General features: G+C 49.4%; 6 non-coding genes and 4 pseudogenes across 6 annotated transcripts; 1 reads left to right on the forward strand and 9 right to left on the reverse strand.

The window, feature by feature from the left end:
- Positions 1 to 87: 87 nt before the first annotated feature.
- Positions 88 to 206, reverse strand: LOC148670934 (5S ribosomal RNA). The gene has a single exon (XR_015937883.1). It is a non-coding gene; the product is annotated as a 5S ribosomal RNA (ribosomal RNA).
- Positions 207 to 742: 536 nt separating this feature from the next.
- Positions 743 to 861, reverse strand: LOC148670935 (5S ribosomal RNA). Its single transcript, XR_015937884.1, has one exon. It is a non-coding gene; the product is annotated as a 5S ribosomal RNA (ribosomal RNA).
- A 537-nt stretch (positions 862 to 1,398) lies between these two features.
- On the reverse strand, positions 1,399 to 1,517 carry LOC148670936 (5S ribosomal RNA; annotated as a pseudogene).
- A 537-nt stretch (positions 1,518 to 2,054) lies between these two features.
- Positions 2,055 to 2,173, reverse strand: LOC148670937 (5S ribosomal RNA). The gene has a single exon (XR_015938805.1). It is a non-coding gene; the product is annotated as a 5S ribosomal RNA (ribosomal RNA).
- A 536-nt stretch (positions 2,174 to 2,709) lies between these two features.
- Positions 2,710 to 2,828, reverse strand: LOC148670938 (5S ribosomal RNA). The gene has a single exon (XR_015938077.1). It is a non-coding gene; the product is annotated as a 5S ribosomal RNA (ribosomal RNA).
- A 536-nt stretch (positions 2,829 to 3,364) lies between these two features.
- LOC148670939 (5S ribosomal RNA) lies at positions 3,365 to 3,483 on the reverse strand (annotated as a pseudogene).
- Positions 3,484 to 4,020: 537 nt separating this feature from the next.
- Positions 4,021 to 4,139, reverse strand: LOC148670940 (5S ribosomal RNA; annotated as a pseudogene).
- A 536-nt stretch (positions 4,140 to 4,675) lies between these two features.
- Positions 4,676 to 4,794, reverse strand: LOC148670941 (5S ribosomal RNA; annotated as a pseudogene).
- Positions 4,795 to 5,330: 536 nt separating this feature from the next.
- LOC148670942 (5S ribosomal RNA) lies at positions 5,331 to 5,449 on the reverse strand. The gene has a single exon (XR_015937885.1). It is a non-coding gene; the product is annotated as a 5S ribosomal RNA (ribosomal RNA).
- A 3,185-nt stretch (positions 5,450 to 8,634) lies between these two features.
- On the forward strand, positions 8,635 to 8,799 carry LOC148670943 (U1 spliceosomal RNA). Its single transcript, XR_015938159.1, has one exon. It is a non-coding gene; the product is annotated as a U1 spliceosomal RNA (small nuclear RNA).
- Positions 8,800 to 22,178: the final 13,379 nt, after the last annotated feature.

Below are 22,178 nucleotides of genomic sequence, written 5' to 3' on the forward strand. Positions count from 1 at the left end.
ACAAATAAACAGACGGACAAGCCGCACTGCACGTGTGAACAGGGGAATGAGCCAGCGAGCGGGGATAGGGCGCCTCCTGCGCTTAAAAGCTTACAGCACCTGGTATTCCCAGGCGGTCTCCCATCCAAGTACTAACCAGGCCCATCCCTGTTTAGCTTCCGAGATCAGACGAGATCAGGCGTGCTCAAGGGGGTGTGGCCGTAAGCGAGAGCAAGGCTCGCTGGCACCCTTCTTATTGAGAGGACAGCTCCGTCACCTCTTTTACGACGCTGCTTTTTTCCCTTGCGTTTTTCTCTTCTTTCCACGTTCTCTCTCTTCACTGCCTTCGTCCCCGCTCTATTTCACTTCAGCCTTTCACTCTTGCTTCCTTCCAATGAGGACGGAGCTGCGGGAGAAAGGGCGCTATAGAGGATCGCTGTGGAGAGCTGCTGCTGTGCTTTGACATCTGAGCTCTGTGGAAAACGATCTCAATACAATTCTGAAAAACGCGATTCCCCGAACGCCAGCCGAACAAGTCTCCACAGCCGAAGCGCTGTGTCTCTTTTCAGCTGGCGATAAACCTTTCCTCGATCCTTTGCGGACTTGTTAAACTGTTCCTGATCAGAATAAAAAACGCTCACGCTAATACACAAGCACCCGTGTCTCGCCAAAGCTGACAAATAAACAGACGGACAAGCCGCACTGCACGTGTGAACAGGGGAATGAGCGAGCGAGCGGGGATAGGGCGCCTCCTGCGCTTAAAAGCTTACAGCACCTGGTATTCCCAGGCGGTCTCCCATCCAAGTACTAACCAGGCCCATCCCTGTTTAGCTTCCGAGATCAGACGAGATCAGGCGTGCTCAAGGGGGTGTGGCCGTAAGCGAGAGCAAGGTTCGCTGGCACCCTTCTTATTGAGAGGACAGCTCCGTCACCTCTTTTACGACGCTGCTTTTTTTCCCTTGCGTTTTTCTCTTCTTCCCACGTTCTCTCTCTTCACTGCCTTCGTCCCCGCTCTATTTCACTTCAGCCTTTCACTCTTGCTTCCTTCCAATGAGGACGGAGCTGCGGGAGAAAGGGCGCTATAGAGGATCGCTGTGGAGAGCTGCTGCTGTGCTTTGACATCTGAGCTCTGTGGAAAACGATCTCAATACAATTCTGAAAAACGCGATTCCCCGAACGCCAGCCGAACAAGTCTCCACAGCCGAAGCGCTGTGTCTCTTTTCAGCTGGCGATAAACCTTTCCTCGATCCTTTGCGGACTTGTTAAACTGTTCCTGATCAGAATAAAAAACGCTCACGCTAATACACAAGCACCCGTGTCTCGCCAAAGCTGACAAATAAACAGACGGACAAGCCGCACTGCACGTGTGAACAGGGGAATGAGCGAGCGAGCGGGGATAGGGCGCCTCCTGCGCTTAAAAGCTTACAGCACCTGGTATTCCCAGGCGGTCTCCCATCCAAGTACTAACCAGGCCCATCCCGGTTTAGCTTCCGAGATCAGACGAAATCAGGCGTGCTCAAGGGGGTGTGGCCGTAAGCGAGAGCAAGGCTCGCTGGCACCCTTCTTATTGAGAGGACATCTCCGTCACCTCTTTTACGACGCTGCTTTTTTTCCCTTGCGTTTTTCTCTTCTTCCCACGTTCTCTCTCTTCACTGCCTTCGTCCCCGCTCTATTTCACTTCAGCCTTTCACTCTTGCTTCCTTCCAATGAGGACGGAGCTGCGGGAGAAAGGGCGCTATAGAGGATCGCTGTGGAGAGCTGCTGCTGTGCTTTGACATCTGAGCTCTGTGGAAAACGATCTCAATACAATTCTGAAAAACGCGATTCCCCGAACGCCAGCCGAACAAGTCTCCACAGCCGAAGCGCTGTGTCTCTTTTCAGCTGGCGATAAACCTTTCCTCGATCCTTTGCGGACTTGTTAAACTGTTCCTGATCAGAATAAAAAACGCTCACGCTAATACAAAAGCACCCGTGTCTCGCCAAAGCTGACAAATAAACAGACGGACAAGCGGCACTGCACGTGTGAACAGGGGAATGAGCGAGCGAGCGGGGATAGGGCGCCTCCTGCGCTTAAAAGCTTACAGCACCTGGTATTCCCAGGCGGTCTCCCATCCAAGTACTAACCAGGCCCATCCCTGTTTAGCTTCTGAGATCAGACGAGATCAGGCGTGCTCAAGGGGGTGTGGCCGTAAGCGAGAGCAAGGCTCGCTGGCACCCTTCTTATTGAGAGGACAGCTCCGTCACCTCTTTTACGACGCTGCTTTTTTCCCTTGCGTTTTTCTCTTCTTTCCACGTTCTCTCTCTTCACTGCCTTCGTCCCCGCTCTATTTCACTTCAGCCTTTCACTCTTGCTTCCTTCCAATGAGGACGGAGCTGCGGGAGAAAGGGCGCTATAGAGGATCGCTGTGGAGAGCTGCTGCTGTGCTTTGACATCTGAGCTCTGTGGAAAACGATCTCAATACAATTCTGAAAAACGCGATTCCCCGAACGCCAGCCGAACAAGTCTCCACAGCCGAAGCGCTGTGTCTCTTTTCAGCTGGCGATAAACCTTTCCTCGATCCTTTGCGGATTTGTTAAACTGTTCCTGATCAGAATAAAAAACGCTCACGCTAATACACAAGCACCCGTGTCTCGCCAAAGCTGACAAATAAACAGACGGACAAGCCGCACTGCACGTGTGAACAGGGGAATGAGCGAGCGAGCGGGGATAGGGCGCCTCCTGCGCTTAAAAGCTTACAGCACCTGGTATTCCCAGGCGGTCTCCCATCCAAGTACTTACCAGGCCCATCCCTGTTTAGCTTCCGAGATCAGACGAGATCAGGCGTGCTCAAGGGGGTGTGGCCGTAAGCGAGAGCAAGGCTCGCTGGCACCCTTCTTATTGAGAGGACAGCTCCGTCACCTCTTTTACGACGCTGCTTTTTTCCCTTGCGTTTTTCTCTTCTTTCCACGTTCTCTCTCTTCACTGCCTTCGTCCCCGCTCTATTTCACTTCAGCCTTTCACTCTTGCTTCCTTCCAATGAGGACGGAGCTGCGGGAGAAAGGGCGCTATAGAGGATCGCTGTGGAGAGCTGCTGCTGTGCTTTGACATCTGAGCTCTGTGGAAAACGATCTCAATACAATTCTGAAAAACGCGATTCCCCGAACGCCAGCCGAACAAGTCTCCACAGCCGAAGCGCTGTGTCTCTTTTCAGCTGGCGATAAACCTTTCCTCGATCCTTTGCGGACTTGTTAAACTGTTCCTGATCAGAATAAAAAACGCTCACGCTAATACACAAGCACCCGTGTCTCGCCAAAGCTGACAAATAAACAGACGGACAAGCCGCACTGCACGTGTGAACAGGGGAATGAGCGAGCGAGCGGGGATAGGGCGCCTCCTGCGCTTAAAAGCTTACAGCACCTGGTATTCCCAGGCGGTCTCCCATCCAAGTACTAACCAGGCCCATCCCGGTTTAGCTTCCGAGATCAGACGAGATCAGGCGTGCTCAAGGGGGTGTGGCCGTAAGCGAGAGCAAAGCTCGCTGGCACCCTTCTTATTGAGAGGACAGCTCCGTCACCTCTTTTACAACGCTGCTTTTTTTCTCTTGCGTTTTTCTCTTCTTCCCACGTTCTCTCTCTTCACTGCCTTCGTCCCCGCTCTATTTCACTTCAGCCTTTCACTCTTGCTTCCTTCCAATGAGGACGGAGCTGCGGGAGAAAGGGCGCTATAGAGGATCGCTGTGGAGAGCTGCTGCTGTGCTTTGACATCTGAGCTCTGTGGAAAACGATCTCAATACAATTCTGAAAAACGCGACTCTCCGAACGCCAGCCGAACAAGTCTCCACAGCCGAAGCGCTGTGTCTCTTTTCAGCTGGCGATAAACCTTTCCTCGATCCTTTGCGGACTTGTTAAACTGTTCCTGATCAGAATAAAAAACGCTCACGCTAATACACAAGCACCCGTGTCTCGCCAAAGCTGACAAATAAACAGACGGACAAGCCGCACTGCACGTGTGAACAGGGGAATGAGCGAGCGAGCGGGGATAGGGCGCCTCCTGCGCTTAAAAGCTTACAGCACCTGGTATTCCCAGGCGGTCTCCCATCCAAGTACTAACCAGGCCCATCCCGGTTTAGCTTCCGAAATCAGAGGAGATCAGGCGTGCTCAAGGGGGTGTGGCCGTAAGCGAGAGCAAGGCTCGCTGGCACCCTTCTTATTGAGAGGACAGCTCCGTCACCTCTTTTACGACGCTGCTTTTTTCCCTTGCGTTTTTCTCTTCTCTCCACGTTCTCTCTCTTCACTGCCTTCGTCCCCGCTCTATTTCACTTCAGCCTTTCACTCTTGCTTCCTTCCAATGAGGACGGAGCTGCGGGAGAAAGGGCGCTATAGAGGATCGCTGTGGAGAGCTGCTGCTGTGCTTTGACATCTGAGCTCTGTGGAAAACGATCTCAATACAATTCTGAAAAACGCGATTCCCCGAACGCCCGCCGAACAAGTCTCCACAGCCGAAGCGCTGTGTCTCTTTTCAGCTGGCGATAAACCTTTCCTCGATCCTTTGCGGACTTGTTAAACTGTTCCTGATCAGAATAAAAAACGCTCACGCTAATACACAAGCACCCGTGTCTCGCCAAAGCTGACAAATAAACAGACGGACAAGCCGCACTGCACGTGTGAACAGGGGAATGAGCGAGCGAGCGGGGATAGGGCGCCTCCTGCGCTTAAAAGCTTACAGCAACTGGTATTCCCAGGCGGTCTCCCATCCAAGTACTAACCAGGCCCATCCCTGTTTAGCTTCCGAGATCAGACGAGATCAGGCGTGCTCAAGGGGGTGTGGCCGTAAGCGAGAGCAAGGCTCGCTGGCACCCTTCTTATTGAGAGGACAGCTCCGTCACCTCTTTTACGACGCTGCTTTTTTCCCTTGCGTTTTTCTCTTCTTTCCACGTTCTCTCTCTTCACTGCCTTCGTCCCCGCTCTATTTCACTTCAGCCTTTCACTCTTGCTTCCTTCCAATGAGGACGGAGCTGCGGGAGAAAGGGCGCTATAGAGGATCGCTGTGGAGAGCTGCTGCTGTGCTTTGACATCTGAGCTCTGTTGAAAACGATCTCAATACAATTCTGAAAAACGCGACTCTCCGAACGCCAGCCGAACAAGTCTCCACAGCCGAAGCGCTGTGTCTCTTTTCAGCTGGCGATAAACCTTTCCTCGATCCTTTGCGGACTTGTTAAACTGTTCATGATCAGAATAAAAAACGCTCACGCTAATACACAAGCACCCGTGTCTCGCCAAAGCTGACAAATAAACAGACGGACAAGCCGCACTGCACGTGTGAACAGGAGAATGAGCGAGCGAGCGGGGATAGGGCGCCTCCTGCGCTTAAAAGCTTACAGCACCTGGTATTCCCAGGCGGTCTCCCATCCAAGTACTAACCAGGCCCATCCCTGTTTAGCTTCCGAGATCAGACGAGATCAGGCGTGCTCAAGGGGGTGTGGCCGTAAGCGCGAGCAAGGCTCGCTGGCACCCTTCTTATTGAGAGGACAGCTCCGTTACCTCTTTTACGACGCTGCTTTTTTTCCCTTGCGTTTTTCTCTTCTTCCCACGTTCTCTCTCTTCACTGCCTTCGTCCCCGCTCTATTTCACTTCAGCCTTTCACTCTTGCTTCCTTCCAATGAGGACGGAGCTGCGGGAGAAAGGGCGCTATAGAGGATCGCTGTGGAGAGCTGCTGCTGTGCTTTGACATCTGAGCTCTGTGGAAAACGATCTCAATACAATTCTGAAAAACGCGACTCTTGAACGCCAGCCGAACAAGTCTTTAAGTGGAAATCTAATAAGTAAATTGATTCTTAAAATGTAGAGAGCTTTGCAAAGAAATATATTGGGGCTTTTAGATAATATATTTCAAGGATGTAATTGCTGTGCTACAGTACGTGCAGAATTTTAGAAAACAGTGCGTCAACAAAGTACACTGTTTAAGTTACTTTAGAAGACAATGTACCAAAACAATATATGCTGTCTGGGTCGTTAGAATTAGCTGAAAGTAACTGATAAGCTTTGAATAACATATCTAGTGCTTCTTCTTTCGCTTTTTGATGTAATCTGTTTTCTCTTAGGGAAAGTGGAAGTTTTAGAATGGACAAAGCGCTGAGCTTTTTTACAGCGCAACGTCTTATGAAAACCCGGTACTGCTTGTAACAAATTGAGTCTCTGGTTGCTCCCAATATTGAAATAAAGACCTTACTCAGGTGAGAACTCTCTCTTGTGGCTTCCTTGATAGTTATATTTCCATGACACCGGTTTTAATGTCTGTAGATTGTATCTTATTTTTATTTTTTGTTTTGTTTCATGTTCATATTATGTGTTTTCACCCAGTTGACTCCAGTTAATAACAGTTTACCCAGTTAATAGCCACTTTTTATGCGCGAAAAACGGGTGATCTTTCTATCTCGTGATCAGCTTAGTATCTTTCTGTAAGTTTTTTTCTTCTTAATTAAACGTTTAAAATACATGAATTTCATAAAGACAACACACGTTTCGAACAGAAAAAAATCATATTCTGTTCTCTTCCTGGTATGTATAACAGATCAGCAGGTCTTATTTTCCCAATTGCTTTTTTCCACTGTATTTATCATAATGGCTAGCCAATGTCCTCTCTTAGCTAGGTAATGTTACTTGTGGATGTGCTTCTGCATTGCGTAGAAGCACATGTATCCATAGAAAGTGTATTATACTACTATTTGAGCTACAGTACATAAAAATAATTATATCGTTATTAATTTCTTTAGGTACGTGATTCCATATTATATTCCCTATTAATCAAATTCTAAAAGTATGCTTTTGTTTACTCCGATAACGAGCACATTCACAGAAAATGTGAATATCTTATGACTTTTCACAAAGTATATAAAGTTAAGATGGTCAGAAGGAGCATGTAAAAACGTTTCCGAAACCTGGTAAAATCTTACTACATGTAAGACTTTGATGCTTAAAATGTTTAGGAAGAAAGTGGAATACTGGTGTGTATTTTTTCTTTAAACTACCAATACCAGCCATATACAGTTTACACTATGTGTTTATGTTCCTAAATTAATATAGTTTATGGTGGTGTATCGTGGTTGTAGAGGTTTGATGGGTTTACTGAGACAATTATTAATTGTAGCAGTAATCACGAGGTTGTTCGTTGTGGCTTTTAGAAAATCAATCGTCAGAACAACTAACAACGCACACACACGGGTTCAATACACGAGATACATTTATTCATATAAATTGTGCACCAAACATATACTAGTCTGCCTGGATACGAGCGGCAGACCTTACTGTGAGGGTTATCAATATACAAGGTATATAATCTCGAAGAGATGCCAACACAAAGAGATACACAACAGAGAATATATGTCAATATATATCGTTCGGTTACCAAATCGCTAATCAGTGTTATTACCCACTGTTACTCTAAACTCGGAAGTAAATACATTACTCATGAATTAAATTGATAACAACTTGTGTTGAGGTACAATTGAATTCTCGAGACACAATGTAGAACATGGGGTTTACTTATCCACTGTGTATGGATTTGGAATCTCCCGGCACGAACACCAAGTCACTCTTTTGCCTGGGAAGAAGCTGGTTCGTTCCTGGTCCAGCGCTGCTTCTGAATAAGCTATTCAGGTTGTCGATGAGGGTCCAACTGTAGGCTGCCGTTGATCAAGCGGATCATTCACGTTGGTAGAATTCTGAGTACGTATGGGATCCTCGGCCTCGCGCTTAGAACAAAGTCCAAGTCCCTTTGCAGACAACAGCAGTTGTCACGTGATTGTCTCTGAGGATGCGCGAAAATGGCCAAGGAGAGCCCCGATCTGAGCTTGCGCTCCCTTTTTGACCAAGACATAGATGTGTGCTGATTGGTTGAGAGTTTGGCGGGCATTAGAGACCCACGTGGTATTACCACGCCCTGCCAGTCCCTGATTGGTTGGTCAAGGTGAGATATGAGTCACTTACTCTTGACACTTAGGAATGCAGTCCAGATGTCCATTCGGCACTCCCTAGACAGATAGGCACCAATGGATGACCATTGATCATGATAGCCAGGCTAAGCTAAGTGCATCCCCATCTGGGAGCTGTCCATTATCAAAAGAAAACATCTTAAATCAACCTGCATGAATACTTTCTCTGTGGCTGCACCACAAAGATGGAGGGTGAGATGGGGCCTCATTTAGGACAGAATACCACGGCCTAATTCTGTCTTATTAACAAGCATTGCCGCTACAACGGCATCTCTCCTGTCAAACTTCCTCCTGACATGTTTGACAGGATCTGGGCCGTGGTGAACAGTGGGAAAGATGCCCTGTGGAGAGTGAGGAACATGGGGCTGTTCAAAGGCATCGAGGTCCCAGTCAAGGCAGCAGGTAGCCTGGCCCTGTTCATCACCCGAGAGAACTATTACCTCAGAGATCTGTGGAGAGAAGGGAGGGAGGAAGCAGAAAATCTGTGGGAAATTGAGAGCATAGGTCAATATCTCAAGAAACTGTGAAAAACATTATCATGTTTAAGTAAAGAATGTGATTTGCACCAGAAAAAAATAAATTGTTGCTATATAACTGGTACCGTGTCAAAATGTAATGAGATGGGATTATATATACTGTTTTAAGTATGTATATTAATGTAAAGCTTTCTAATTTGTGATGTCCTGTATTTTTTTGTGAAAAGAAAATAAAGTTCTTAAAAAATCGATTCACCCAGGGCGAGGCTCGGCCATTGCACTCCGGCTGTGCTGACCCCTGCGAATTCCCCAAATGTGGGAATCTCGACTGCATAATTTCTGGTAGTGGGGGACTGCGTTCGCGCTCTCTCCTGATGTGCTTGGTCAAATATCAGATACGGGAGAGTTAGGACACCATGAGCTGCGATAGGATCCCAGTTCGAAAGGAGTCGATGCCACTGCTGGTTCCCGGTTTCTTTTAGTTAGAGGTCCGGAGAAGCATTTCAAGCTGGTTACACTACTCCTTCCGGACATTCATTCCCTTTTCAAAGTCAGTCGTTTTGCTGTTGTCTGCATTATTTAGGCTGATTATCGAGGTTAGCCTTTATTTGGTCATGGGGGCCTCGGTACTGTATGCTAATTCTCAAGACAGTTTCACCCGTTTTCTGATTGCTAGGTTCTGTACCAGTGCAGACATGTCAAACAGTGAATAGCTGTACCTCTATTGTATCCGTGCTCAATGAATGAAATCAGTATTAAATGAATATATGTATAGTTATACGAAAAACAAGTGGTTTATTGACTCATCTTCATTTGCAGATTTAGAGGCAGCTTCGATATTCGGGGGAGGCATAAAACATGGTGCTGATCTTTGGAAAGCAGGAGGCAAAACTGACACGTTCTCATACAAGGAGCTGAAACCAGGCCACCTGGGTGAAGATCAGGTATCGTAACCGCTAGACCATATGGGAGCATACAGCCATGTTGTGCGTGCGTCATGTAAGCAAACTGTAATTGCTGCCTTCATGACCTGCTTGATGGAGAAAACACACAAGAGAGTTGGCACTCAGAGTGTCGAAGGGTTGATGTATACTAGGGCTCAGTTGAAATGCAGCGTCAGGACTTTTCCGACTAGTGTCACACAAAGAGAGTACATCCTTTCCTACTGGCTGTGTATGTCTCGGTAACTCGCTGTGATCGTATAGTGCTCAGAATTTGTGTTGTGGCCGCAACAACCCCGGTTCGAATCCACATACTGGCAGAATAGGAGGAGTACTGCCTGACTGGATCGTTGATGAACGACAGAGGCCACTCCGACCTCTTCTTGGTTTTCTTCAATGACTTACTAAGGATCTTCTTCACATTCGCCCATGCAGGGGAAGCCAGTTACACCAAAGCAAACGCAGGAAAGTGCATTTCAAGCAGAGACCAGGAGGGACTTGTTTACACCGAGAGTGGTCGGAGAATGGAACAATGCGCCCAGCCCTGTTGCTGGAGCCGATTCTTGATGAGATCTTGGGCTCACTAAGAGGCCCCCGCTGGATGCTAATCTTTCTGTTGTTCTTGCAGGTCCTGCGCTGCTTTTGAGCCGACAGAGCTCGTCCTGGTCTGTCGGCACAGCCCAATTGCAAATGATCGGCTCCACGTACAGAAGGAACGTGCGTTTGGTACAAGAGTGCACGAAGGCACCGGAAATACATTGGGAACAAATGACCGGTCGTTCAAGACCTCTGTGAAGTACAGGAGCGTGCAAAACGAGTCTGCTTCCACCCGGTCTCGAACCAGGGACCTTTCGCGTGTTAGGCAAACGTGATAGCCGCTACACTATGGAAACCTGCAGGGACCGCTGCTGGTGTCTTGCTTGCATTTCGGGCTGAGAAAGGGACGCGTCACTTTAGGCAGGGTGCGCTGGAGAGAGGAACAAAGGGCGCGATGAAACAAAATACCAAAACCCGGGATCAAACCAGGGACCTTTAGATCTTCAGTCTAACGCTCTCCCAACTGAGCTATTTTGGCGGTGCGCAGAGCCCACAGCCACCTGCTCCAGCCTTCCTGTGTTGCGGCATGAGCGCACCAAGAGTAGCGGGAGAGTGTTGCAGGAACGTCACTCTGAAGGAAAGCCACCCAGGTGCGCCCTCTGAGCTCTGTCCAGCGCATCTTCCTCGCATGGACTCCTGCCTGCGACGGGCAGGAAACAATTAGCAAGAACAGAACGACACCCCATGGGTGTCTCATGACCACACCTTAGGTTGTGACACGTGCAGGTGTGAGGGGTTGCCGGGCTACTTTGGAGCAGAGCTTGGGCGGAGGGGGGGCGGGAAAGCAGACAAAGAGGTGACACCTCAAGGTCTGCACGATCACAGCTCTCCGCTGCCCCAGGCTTCCGCTCGATAAGCTACTGGACACACCCGCCCCTCCTCACACAGACCGTGGAAAAGCCCCCGAGTGTGAGGGCTCTCTCTTCCTCCCAGGAGCTCTTGGACACGACGCACAGACAGGGCGCGGGGAGCCGCCGCCTGCAAACACGGCTCCAGGCAGGAATCCACTCCGCAGGAACCGCAGAGCAGAGGAGATGGGGGCAGCTTAGCTCCTGTGCAGAGACCTGAGCTGTTGTTGCTGCGGACGCTGTCTTTTCTGCACTCGGGGTAGGAGTGAATGTTGAGTTGCCCTTAGAAATGAAGCAGAGCACTTCAACGGCACGGTTGTGTGTGTGTGTGTGCGCCCTGGTGATTCTGGGAGACAGATCGAACCTGGGCTGTGGTTTAAATGCTATTGGTTTGTGAACAGAATACCCTTATCCCAGTGCATTGTGCCACATTAAATAAACGCACGAGAAAAAGAGATTCAGAACGCAAAGCTGTGTCAGTGTTCTGTGTAAAAAATCGGTTTGAACATCACAGGAGCTGTTTTTAATAAGCTGCTGAGTAAAGAATATTGTAGCATTTACAGGTTCTTTTCAGAACAAAGGACGAGTGGAGACGCGATTAACAAACAAGCGCTTTGTTATTAATACTCACACTTTGTTATGAACACTACCATTAAAACTACCAGTTGTACTCTCACTAATGTTAAAATGAATACACTAGTAGTAGTATTAGTTGCTGCCCGTGACGTCACATACACTCTCTGTGACGAATGCGAGACACCTAGACACATACAGTGACGTGCCGGCTGTTGCCGTGGTTACCATACTTATGATTTATAAACACTGGAAAAATGTATTTAAACTGTTACTTACATACATTTATCAACTTGGAATATAATTTTCTAGCTCTAGGATAGAGTTACCTAAATAATAATATGAATAATCATTGTTTAATTTCGGATTGAACATTATTAACACTAAACGCACTATGGTAATTGATCGATACAGTCTTTATTGACTGTTTTCTAGATATTTAAACAGGGTCAAGAAAAGAATCAGTACTCACCAATCAGTGAAGTTAATCGATTATTCTATGGTCCTTCAGCTGAATAATACTTCAGCATACTTCAGCAGTATGTCCAAAATTCAGCAGCCAGAATCCTGACCAGATCTAGTGCAAGTGTTCACATTACTCCTATCCTGGAGTCCTTGCACTGGCTTCCGGTCAAATTCCGCGTAGACTTTAAAATCCTCATGCTCACCTACAAGGCTTTACATGGCTTGGCACCTCAATACCTGTCTGAACTTTTATCGCCCTACTCCCCACCTCGCAACCTCCGCTCTTCAAATTCTGCCCTCCTTACTGTCCCCCAAGCCCGTCTACATTGTATGGGCGACAGGGCCTTCTCCTGCTATGCCCCCAAGCTCTGGAACTCCTTGCCCAAGGATATTAGAGAGTCACCTTCTCTAAACTCCTTCAAATCCAGACTCAAAACCCTCCTTTTCAGAAAAGCCTTTACTTAACTGCTTCCATTCTTCACCCCTCTGCTCTTCTTAATACCATCTTCCACGGTCTCCTCTATTGTTATTGTTGTATTGTTGTAATTATAATTGTGTCCTGTCTTGTGAAATTTTCTTATTTATTGTTGTAGTCTTCTTATTTATTGTTATTGTCATCCTGTAAAGCGCTTTGAGAAGCCACCTTTAAAGGCGCTATATAAAATAAAGTTTATTATTATTATTATTATTATAATAAATTGGTTGTCGATACATAAGTGATCAATAATTCTCCTCCGTTCCCTCCGCGCATCTCCCGCGGTCTCGCTCTCTGATCCCAGCACTCTGGCTGGTGTCTGTGACGTCACAGCGCTCTTTCTGACAAAGCAGAGCTGGAGGAGACTCCTGTCCGGAGCCCGGGGGGCTTTTCTTACAGATATAAAATCTCCCCCCCCAAAAAAACCACACCGGACTGTGAAGAGAAGCGAATCATCACAGTTGGAGAAGGAGAGCGACAAACCTAGGAATAAAATTCATTAAACAGAAAAAAAAGTTTACATCGCAGATTATTGCGTTACAAAGCGTACCCATGTGGAGCAGTAGAGGACAAGCACGAGTCCCTGAAATAAGCGCTTTTAAGAGTTTTACACAAATCTTCAGAGTAAAGAAGCCAGGAGGATCAGACTCCTGATCCTGGAGGTTAAAATGTGTATCCTGGTTTTATTTCCACCCAGCTCTCAGTTCCATTAGTGGTCTGATGATTTAAATTAACTGTATAACTGTTACCAGACTTAATCTAAATTGTAAATTTATAAGACTGGCTACTAATAATAAATATACTGATCAAAGTGTCAATACTGGTGTTTATAAAATAAATACTGTAGCATTTGCAGGTTCTTTTCAGAACAAAGGACGAGTGAAGACGCGATTAACAAACAAGCATTAACTCAAAACCAAACACAGGATATACACACACATGAGGAGACTGAGGGAACAAGTACACATAGTTAGGGTGGTAATTACCTAACAACACACTATACTTTTACAAGACTACACAGGGCACTAGAACTACTAGGACATTATTTACACAGGTAGGGTCAGCCGCTGGTCATCGTGCTGACCCTCAGACTCTCCCCGGCTACCACTCCCAGCATGCCCAGCGGTACTACGAGCGCCTAGGGGCACTTTCTCCTCACCACCAGGTGAGGGCATTACACTGCCCCCACCTGAAGCGTCTGGCGTCTGGCGTCTGGCGTCTGGCGTCTCGCCGACGTCGAACACCCCCCTCAGGCTGTACTCGTACTGGGCTAACTGCTGTGGAACCCTGCGCCGCAGTGACGGCTGGCGACCCACGGACGCCCCACTATCGTCCGGCTCCAGCCCCGGCTGCTCCTGTAGAGCCTCCCCACACGGCTCCTCCTCCCGGGCCCGGTAGGGGGCCAGGCGGTCTCGGTGCAGGACCACCACTCTCCCCCGTGTTCGCAACCGGACACGGTAGCAGACTTCACCCACCACCCCGAGTACCTCAGCGGGACCCTCCCACGACGGCGCCAGCTTAGGGCTGAGGCCTTTGCAGCGGCGCGGGTTGTACACCCAAACCGAGTCCCCGGGCTGGAAGGCAGGCCCCCTGCAGCGCAGGTCGTAGTGCCGCTTCTGCCGGACCCCCGCCTGTTTCAGGTGGGTCCGTGCAAAGCTGTGCACCTGCTGCATCCGCTGCCGCAGGTCCCACTCGTAGTCCGGTCCAGCCGCCGGTGCCGACCCGTCTCCGGGCGGCGGGCCGAAGACCAGGTCCACCAGGGTTCGCATTTCCCGGCCCAGCATGAGCGAGGCCGGGGTGCACCCGGTGGATTCCTGGACCGCGGTCCTGTACGCCCAGAGCGCAAGGGGGAGGTGGCAGTCCCAGTCCCGTTGGTGCCGGGACACCAGGGTGGCCAGCTGGGTGGCGAGCGTCCGATTAAACCGCTCCACCAACCCGTCGCTCTGGGGATGCAGCGGTGTGGTCCGCGTCTTAGTGATCCCCAGGCGCTGGCACACTCTGGCGAAGACCTTGAAGTTACGCCCCTGGTCACTGTGTAACTCCTCCGGCACCCCCAGCCTGGCAAATATCCCCTCCAGCAGTGCATCGGCCACCGTGGGGGCACTCTGGTCCGGGAGGGCGTAGGCCTCCGGCCACTTCGTAAAATAATCCATGGCCACCAAGACGTAGCGGTTCCCAGCCTCGGTGCGCGGAAACGGGCCCAAAACGTCCACCCCCACCCGCTCCATAGGAGCCCCCACCTGGTGTTGTTGGAGGGGGGCCCGAGAGTGCTTGGGGGGACCCTTCTGCGCCACGCACACCGCACACGTTTGGCAGTACCTCTGCACGTCCCAGTGGCAAAGACCCCAATAAAAATGGCCTCGGAGGGTGCAGGGTTTTCTTACCGCCGAAGTGCCCCATGCCCGGCTGGCCGTGCACCGCCCCGCGGAGCGACCGAGGCACCACCAGCTGCCACCGTACCTCACCACTGGAGGGTACCCACCACCCCCGGTGCAGCACCCCATCCTTTACCTCCAAGGCCTCCCACAGGGCGCAGAGGGCCTTGACGGACTTTGGGTGCGGGGCGAGCTCCTCTCGCGTAGGCCGCACTCCAGCTGCCCTCCAGCGGAGCACCGGCCCCACGTCAGGATCAGCTGCCTAACGCTGCGCCAGGTCTGGCAGGCCCACCCCCAGCGGCCCCTCCCGGGCCGTGGCCGCGGTGCCCACCCCCGCCACGGTGCGGACAGCCACCTCACGCTGCTCCCGCCGGGCGCAGTGATGGCAGTCCGCGGCCTCGCAGGGGCGCCGCGAGAGAGCGTCGGCATTGAGATGGCGAGACCCCGCACGGTGCACGACAGTGAAGTCGTACTCCTGCAGGATCTCTATCCATCGCGCCATCTGCCCCTCCGGCTCCTTTTAGTGGAGCAGCCAGGTGAGGGACGCATGGTCGGTCCTCAGCCGGAACCGGGTCCCGAACAGGTACGGCCTGAAGTGGTGGACCACCGCCATCACCGCCAGCAGCTCGCGACGGGTCACGCAGTAGTTCCGTTCAGCCCTAGTCAAAGCCCGACTATAGTAGGCCACTACGCGCTCCCCATCCGGCCCCTCCTGCGCCAACACCGCGCCCACCCCCGAGTCACTCGCGTCGGTATCGAGAACATACGGCAACCGCGGGTCGGGGTAGGCCAGCACGGGGGCCCCCACCAGAGCTTCACGCAACCGGCCGAAGGCAGTCTCACAGCCCGAGTCCCAGTCGAAACGGCGGCCCTTGTCGGTGAGGGGTTGAGCCTCAGGCCAGCACGGCGGATGCAGTCCAGCACCGCCTGGAGGTTCGTCAAGGCCTGGTCGAAGCCCCGGGCATGAACCAGCAGATCGTCCAGATACAGCACACACTGGTTCCGCGGGACAGATGCCAGCACCCTCTCCATCAGCCTCTCGAACGTCGCCGGGGCATTGCACAGGCCAAAAGGAATGACAGTAAACTGCCAGAGGCCCTGGCCGATAGAAAAGGCTGTCTTCGGGCGAGCATCGGGAGCAAGCGGTACCTGCCAGTAGCCGCAGCGGAGGTCCAGGGAGCTGAACCAGGTCGACCCGGTGATGTAGTCTAGGGCGTCATCTATCCTCGGCAGGGGGTAGGAATCTTTCCGGGTGACCTCGTTCAGCTTGCGGTAGTTGACGCAGAACCTCCACGAGCCGTCTTTTTTTTTTACCAGTACAGCTGGCGCCGACCACGGGCTCGCGGAGGGCTCAATCACCCCCGCTGCGGCCATCTCCCGGATCTTTTCCTCGGCGGCGGTCCGCTTGGCGTGAACCATGCGTCCCGGTGGGATGCGGATGGGCCGAGCGTCGCCGGTGTTGATCTCGTGTTGGACCAGGGCAGTGCGGGTGCAGTCCTCATCTATCGCCGCAAAGAGATCCTCGTTCTGGGCGAGTAGCGCCTGGAGCCGCTGCCGCTGGTCCTGATCGAGGCCCTCGCAGCTCTGCTGGTAGATCCTCAACGGCGCGCCTCGCTTCCATGCAACGCTCGGCTCCCGCCGCCGCCGCCTTGTCTGGCCCCCCGGCTGACTCGGGAGCAGGATCCAGCACGCTCGCTCCCCGGCTCACAGGCCTGGTCTGCCCCGGCGACTGCCGCCGCCGCCGCCGCCACTGCCTCTTTTTCTCCCAGCTCCGGCAAGCCCGCGTCCCACGGCCTTCGCCAGGCCTGCCCTCCACCAGGTGAAGTCGCTCCCCCTGCCACACCAACTCCTGCCGGCTCAAGTCCAAACTGGCCCCCACTCGCTGCAGTACGTCCAGCCCCAGAATGCAGTCCTCCTGGATGGGTGCAAGGTAGCAGGGGTGGCACACCGTCGCTGCACCTAGACGGAAGGCAAGCACCCGTTTCCCCCGGACTGCGGCGAGCTGTCCCGTCACGGTCCTTAGCCGCAGGCCGGAGGCCTCCCATCCTGGGGGGTTGGTGCCCTCGGTGTCGGGGAGGACGCCCGGCCGGAGTAAGGTTACCGATGAACCGGCGTCGAGTAGGGCCAGGCAGGGTTGGTCCTCGATTCGGCAGTGGAGGTACAGGCCCCGGCTACAGCCGACTCGCCCCACGGTGACGTGAGGGGCGCCGGTCTTAATAGCGCTCTCCGGAGCGGGGGGTGAGGTGTTCGAGTGGCGGCCTTCCACACGCTGAGTCGCCCCGTTCCCGTTTCCCGACGCCGATCGAGGAGTGCAAGGTTCGGGTGCCCGGCAGAACCGGGCTCAGAGTTCCCTCTTCCTGCAGCGGTCGCAAAGCAGCGTGTGGGGCTGTTCCGCAGGGGTCGCTGCAAGGTCTGGCTCCTCTTCCCCCTCGCTGGACTCCTCCGTCGCCGCCTCGGTCAGCCAGCAGTGTCTGCTGGCGCTTCCAGCCACCCTGAACACGGCCTCAGCCAAGGCCTGCTCCAGCGATGCACTTGGTGCCGCAGCTCCTCGGGTGAGAGGGCCTTGAGAAAGGCCTGGAGAGCCATCTCCCCCTGCGCCTCCCGGGGAAAAGTTGGGTATCCTCGGCGGGCGAGGAACGCGACATCAGCGGCAACCGGGCCCAGTCGCTCTCCTGGTCGGCGCCGCCGCAGGGCCAGCCTCTCCCGCATCAAGTCCGGCGCCTCCTCCACACCGAAACGCAGCTGGAGAGCCGCCGCCAGCGCCGTGTATTCGCCTCTGTCCTCCTCCGGGACGTCCAGGAGCACCTGGCAGGCCACTCCTTCCATCTCTGCCCGGCACCAGCCATTCGTCCAGGCCGCGAGCTGGAACTGCGCCTTGTAGGTTTCCCAAGGCGCTTCCCCGTCGTAGCGACCGGGTTGCACCTGCACTGATGGGTGTGGGAATCGCTGGTCAGCTCCAGCAGGGAGGGTATCTTCTCTTTGGGGCATCCACTGGGCGGGAGTAGCGGGCAGTTGCCCCAATTCTACCGGCAGGACCACTACTGGATAGCCCTGGTAAGGGCTGTGGCCACCTGTCACACCCAGGAGTTGCTCAGGCTCCCTATGTGCGCTGCCGATGGGTTCTGTCTCTTTTAGAGTCAGACAGCACTTGACAGAATCAGCTAATGTCTGCCAAGATTTGTCCATCCTGCCCGCTTCTGACACCAATGTAGCATTTAGAGGTTCTTCTCAGAACAAAGGACCAGTGGAGACGCGATTAACAAACCAAGCAATAGCTTTATTCTTTTACAACCACAAAACCAAACACAGGATATACATGCACATGAGGAGACTGACAGAACACGTACACATCTTTAGGGTGGTAATTACTTAACAACACGCTATACACTTATAAGACTACACAGGGCACTAGAACTACTAGGACATTATTTACACAGGTAGGGTCAGCCGCTGGAAAGCAGGGATAATAAGGAAATGGGTGGCACCCAAGCACATGTTAAAGAAAAAAAACTTGGCTTCTTAAAAGTGATTATGATAGCCACAGGACAGAAGAGACAGTGCACTGTGGTCCAATAATGACTGTGTTGAAACAGCCAGAGTGTGCTGCATGCCATGGAGATGGAAAAGGTAGCTCATCCCAGTCAATCGCAAGGTTGTGTAGGACTGCACATGACCTGATGATGATGGTGCTGGCTCTTGATGGACTGGTATACAAACCAAATGACAGCCAAGCAAAGCGTTAGTTGTTTTACAATTCCGAAAGATTGTTCAAAGTGGCTTCTTGCATTTTTATGACTCCTGTTATAGTGCTTCTCTTGTAATGTTGTAGGATTGTGCACAGGTGTCAGAAGATATAGTCATAAAGAATAACCACAGGCAAAACAACATGCCAGCTTGCTCTTCCCTACTTTGAAAGGAAGATATTGGAACTGATTAAAGAACTTAATTTGAAATGTAAGCTCCTACTGACACAGGAGAGAGAGTTCTGAAAAGTAAGCACAAGGCACACCATGGATAAATAAATGTATTAATTTAAAAAAAGAAATACTGAGAAGGTCAGAGGAACAATAATTGTTGTATTTATTTGCTCAGGTAGTTTTATAAGTTTAACTTTCAGTAAAGTTCTGTTAAAAATAAAACTGGTCATTAGTTGGCGTCTTTTGTAACGATTTAGCAATAGTGACATGTCGGCTTGTTCGACTGGAGTGTTAAACAAAAATAATACAGTAGCGTCCTGTCTCAAGTGTACAGCTGCAGTTCTCGTTTGTTTCGTGACTAATTGCAATTGCATTAGTCTGTGTAAAAAAAGACTTCTGCAGCTCCAGTGGTGCAATCGAACTCATGCTGAGATTGAGTTCAAGCCTCACCTGGAGCAGTGTGGCCTATATCTTCAACTATTTAAACTAACTGACCAGTTTAGGTCCTGTTAAGTATTTGCTGGAGATCAGGTCTAAATTAACATCAAAGGAACAAGTAAAGGTTTGTTCCTTGTCAGACCTGAAGAAGGCTCCAAAGCTCAAACGTTGTTTGCTTCTCTTTTCTGCATGGAATAAAATTTTACTTGTTCCTATGCAGTCCACACATGCTGACACAGCTCCCTACTTAAATTACCATCAGCAATGGACCTCCAGCAGACCTATACACAAATATATGAGAGAGGTCTACTGAAATGAGAGGAGCATGATGGAGTACCGAAGACTTGAAAAAGCACTCACTTTTCTGTGTTTTTGTTGTTACCAAGATTTGTTTTTAATGTTCTTTTTCTCTTTGTTTTGAAGTTGTTCTGTTTTTTTTTCTTTTTTGTAGTTGTTAGACTACTACAGGGATTTACCTAGTCTATTAAGACTTCTTTTATCAAAACATATTTTATTAATAAAAGTGTGATTTCTTAATAATCAACTTTAATGTTATCTTTATTAGTAGCTGTATTACAGGTAATGCATGCACAGCCTTTATTATGCTATAGTGAATTTTCAGGTATCCCATGGAGGGAAGAGAACTGAAATTAAGGAAATACTTATTTAAAGGGGTATAAGTCTTAAAAGTGTTCTGTCACATCTGGGTGTTAATTGAATAGATTTGTTGTATTATTTCATATGATTTGACTCTACACTTGTGTTTCTCAGGAGACAGCAGTAATATTGGGGATTTGCAGGTACAGATAATAAATTATACTATACAAGTGTAGAGGTTTGATGGGTTTACTGAGACAATTATTAATTGTAGCAGTAATCACGAGGTTGTTCATTGTGGCTTTTAGAAAATCAATCGTCAGAACAACTAACAATGCACACACACGGGTTCAATACACGAGATACATTTATTAACATAAATTGTGCACCAAACATATACTAGTCTGCCTGGATACGAGCGGCAGACCTTACTGTGAGGGTTATCAATATACAAGGTATATAATCTCGAAGAGATGCAAACACAAAGATACACAACAGAGAATATATGTCAATATATATCGTTCGGTTACCAAATCGCTAATCAGTGTTATTACCCACTGTTACTCTAAACTCGGAAGTAAATACATTACTCATGAATTAAATTGATAACAACTTTTTTTGAGGTACAACTGAATTCTCGAGACGGAATGTAGAACATGGGGTTTACTTATCCACTGTGTATGGATTTGGAATCTCCCGGCACGAACACCAAACCAGCTGACAAGCTCTGTTGCAGCCTCTGTTCCAGCAGTTGTCCAATGGGCGTTGTCCCGGCGTCCTCTGGCTACCAGTCTGAATCCATCAAGAAGACAGGAATTTTAATATCGCACTGCCGTCTTGTGTACAAAATATTTGTTCAGCTCTAACGTCTGTGTGCGTTGACAAGGCATCTCAAAAGGACGTATTAAATAAGAAAATGATCCTTTCTGTTACCATTCCTGTGGTTGGAGTGTTGTTTCACCCTTTTACGTTCTACAATATTTACAGACAAGGTTTTATCACTGGAGTTGTACAGAACAAGTGTGCATCAGTCCATGAAAATCATCAGTACTGCTGTTTTTCTATGCATAGTTTAATCAAGAGCACTTAAAAGATGCAAAAGATGGATTGTGGTCTGTGAGTACCTGCACATCTTCGAAAGGTCTCTATGTCGGGGGTGTAGCTTAGTGGTAGAGTGCTTGTCTTACATGTATGAGGTCCCAGGTTCAATCCCTAGCATCTTCAAGTGCTTTATGTTACTGTGCTCACATCGCAGTCTTCTGTCGAGTGAGAACTCTTTGCTCATGTTCATAGAGAGCCAGGTTTACACAATTAAACTCGAAGTGCTACAGTGTTCTCTGCAGTTTTAGATGTACCTCCAAAGCATTTACTTCTGTTAACTACCAAAGAATGTGAACTAATTTAAAGTCACATTCAGGAAATCCAGAGAACGTCTTCACACTTGTCGTGGCTGTTGCAGAAAAACCTCACCCGGGATTTCCTGAGAGATCATTCACCGAGCGAGTCCTCCCTCTGGATTCCGCACTGAGCTGAAAGCTGCGCGAATTCCTCACTGCGTGTCCTGTACTGTGTAGCACAGTGACAAGAACGCCTTGAGTTTTTTTCCGTATGTGAAGGAAAATGCAAAAGAGCATGAAAAGTGTTGATGGTATAAAATATCCATGGTACAACTCGAGAAAGAACTGACGGACAAAACAATGACATTTGATGATTACAAGAGAAACACAACCATCCGAACATGGGCTTGGATCCTGAACGCTTGTGTTAAAAGACAAAGCAAAGGATATAACCTGTAAATGTCTTCATGTCTTACAGTTTATGATATAACACAATTTCTTCCTTTCTTAATAATTTCTTACTATTGATAGATGCTTTTTTGAATTTTAACAGAATCACAATTACAGACATTTGGGGTTAAACTGTTATTCACATATTCTAACGAAGAGAAACGTTAGTGTCTTCCGGTATGTGAGCCCATTTCTCAAATAAGAAAAGAATAAGTTATATAAATTGAATTATTCTATTTTGTAGGCTTGCATAGTCTTATTCATATTTCAGTTAAACCTTTTCTTCTGTAGTAATTTCACTTGATATTATATTAGTCCTGATTTACAATTTTTGGACATGGTTCATCTTAAATAATTTGTAATTAGTTTCAGTTTTGGAAAATCGCGCCCAGAAGCTACTAAAACTGGTAATGTTTGCATAATGTGTAATGCAATAGTAGCATTTTGGGTGGGAAAACAAAAGGTATTTCTTGGTATGAATCCCAACACTTCATAAGCGGTGTTCGAGGATTTCTCGCTTCAGATAAAGCTGTCAATACATCACAGATTTTTACTCAATCAATATCAGCAGTGTTATCGCTACCGAACACTAAATATAGATCCTGGCAATACTTCGTGAGATCTTCGTAAGAAAATCCAAAAAAGTACAAAAGCAATAAATGCTTTTTTTGGATCAAGAAGAGGATAATTATGAGACTCAAAATATCCCTGTCTTTTCTTTTTTCGAGGACAAATGGATT

This window comes from Lepisosteus platostomus, chromosome 5 (assembly GCF_059453375.1).
Source record: "Lepisosteus platostomus isolate fLepPlt1 chromosome 5, fLepPlt1.hap1, whole genome shotgun sequence".
In the NCBI taxonomy this organism is placed as follows: Eukaryota; Metazoa; Chordata; class Actinopteri; order Semionotiformes; family Lepisosteidae; genus Lepisosteus; species Lepisosteus platostomus.